Raw genomic sequence first — 2,022 nt, 5'->3', positions numbered from 1 at the left:
AACGTGAAAAGCCGCGATGGCTGCCACGTAAACTTTGAGTGTGGACGGGGAACGTCCCGCGTCCAACAGCTCCTGGAGAAAGGAAAGAACCAACGGTACTTCACAAGAGTGAGGGTCGAGGTTTCGAGCCTGACACCAGCTGGAAAACACTGACCATTTAAGGTGGTAGAGACGTCTAGTAGACGGAGCTCTAGCCTCCAGAATAGTATTCAGGACGCCCTCTGGGAGGTCCTGGGGTAGCCGTTGAGCGGCCAGGCATGAAGGGCCCACAAGTCGGGACGGGGGTGCCATATCCTTCTGTTCGCTTGAGCCAATAAGTCGCTCCTCAGAGGAATTGGCCAAGGGTCTGAAACTGACAGCTGCATCAGCTCTGGGAACCAAGATTGGGACCGCCAGAGAGGAGCTATCAAGAGGATCGCACACCCCGTGTTCCTGATCCGTTCGATGACCTGAGGCAGCATCGAGACCGGAGGAAACGCGTAAAGGGGACGATTGGGCCAGTCGTGGGCCAGCGCGTCCTTTTTCTTCGAAAAGAAGATTGGGCAGTGACAGTTGTCTTCTGAGGCGAAGAGGTCTACCTCTGCCTGTCCGAAGATTTCCCATAATAGGAGAACTGTCTGGGGGTGGAGAGACCATTCCTCTGGGGGAACGTTGCCCCGAGAGAGCATGTCTGCTCCTGTATTCAACGTGCTCGGCACGTGAGCTGCTCTGAGCGAGCGCAGATTGGTTTGAGCCCAAAGTAGCAGCTGGGTAGCTATGGCGAGCAGATTGCGGGATCTGAGACCGCCCTGGCGATTTATGTAGGACACCACTGACATGTTGTCCGTCCGGACCAAGACATGGTGTCCTGCCAGGTGTGGAAGGAAGGTTTTTAGGGCCAGAAAAACTGCTCTCATCTCGAGGCAGTTTATGTGTAGGCGTTTCTCCGAGCTCGACCAGAGGCCGGAGGCAGGCCTGCCCTCGTACAGGGCTCCCCAACCTGAGTTGGAGGCATCTGTCGAAATGACCCTCCTTTCTGAGACCACTCCCATGCTCACGCCCTGCTGATACCAGCTGGCGTTCATCCAAGGGGCCAGTGCTAGAATGCAATGCTGGTCCACCCTGATGTTCAGGATACCTGTACGCCAAGCGTGAGGGGGTACCCGAGGTGCTAGCCACAGCTGAAGAGGACGCATGCGCAGTAGACCTAGTTGGAGTACTGAAGCTGCCGAAGCCATAAGGCCCAAAATCCTCTGATACGTTCGAAGGGGTACATGAGTGCCCTTCGTGAACGACGCGGCGAGCTGTTGGATTGAGAGAGCGCGGGTAGAAGTGGGCCACGCTCTCATAAGTACGGAGTCTAGAACTGTTCCCAGGAACGTAATACGCTGACTGGGGGACAGAATACTCTTGGAGAAGTTCACCCTGAGCCCCAGGCATTCTAAATGACTGAGAAGCCAGGCTTTGTGAGTATTGGACTCCGCCTCTGACTGAGTCAAAATGAGCCAGTCGTCGAGGTAGTTCAGGATGCGCATTCCCCGCTGTCTCAGGGGGGAGAGAGCTGCATCCATGCATTTCGTGAACGTACGAGGTGCCAGTGCCAGTCCAAAAGGTAGAACTGTGTACTGGTATGTCTGCCCCTCGAAGGCGAATCTCAAGAATGGCCTGTGGTGGGGGTTCACTTGGATGTGAAAGTACGCGTCTTTTAGATCCACTGAAAAGAACCAATCGCCTGGGCGAATTTGCGCCAGGATGTGTTTGGTTGTAAGCATTCTGAACGGCCGTGTCATGAGGGCTTTGTTCAGATGCCTGAGATCTAAAATGGGTCTTAAGCCGCCGTCCTTCTTCGGAACGAGGAAGTAACGGCTGTAAAACCCTGACTCGCTTAGTGCAGCGGGAACTCTCTCGATAGCCCCCTTTGCCAGCAGACCCTGTACTTCGGTGCGGAGGACATGAACTAGTGTGCTCCTTACTGAAGTTTGAATAACCGCTCGAAAGCGTGGTGGTCTGCGGGAGAACTGAAGCGAGTAACCGCGCTTTATG

The sequence above is a fragment of the Squalius cephalus genome (genome assembly GCF_949319135.1).
Source record: "Squalius cephalus genome assembly, contig: scaffold_85, whole genome shotgun sequence".
NCBI classification, from domain to species: domain Eukaryota; kingdom Metazoa; phylum Chordata; class Actinopteri; order Cypriniformes; family Leuciscidae; genus Squalius; species Squalius cephalus.
This window is presented reverse-complemented; position numbering follows the sequence as displayed.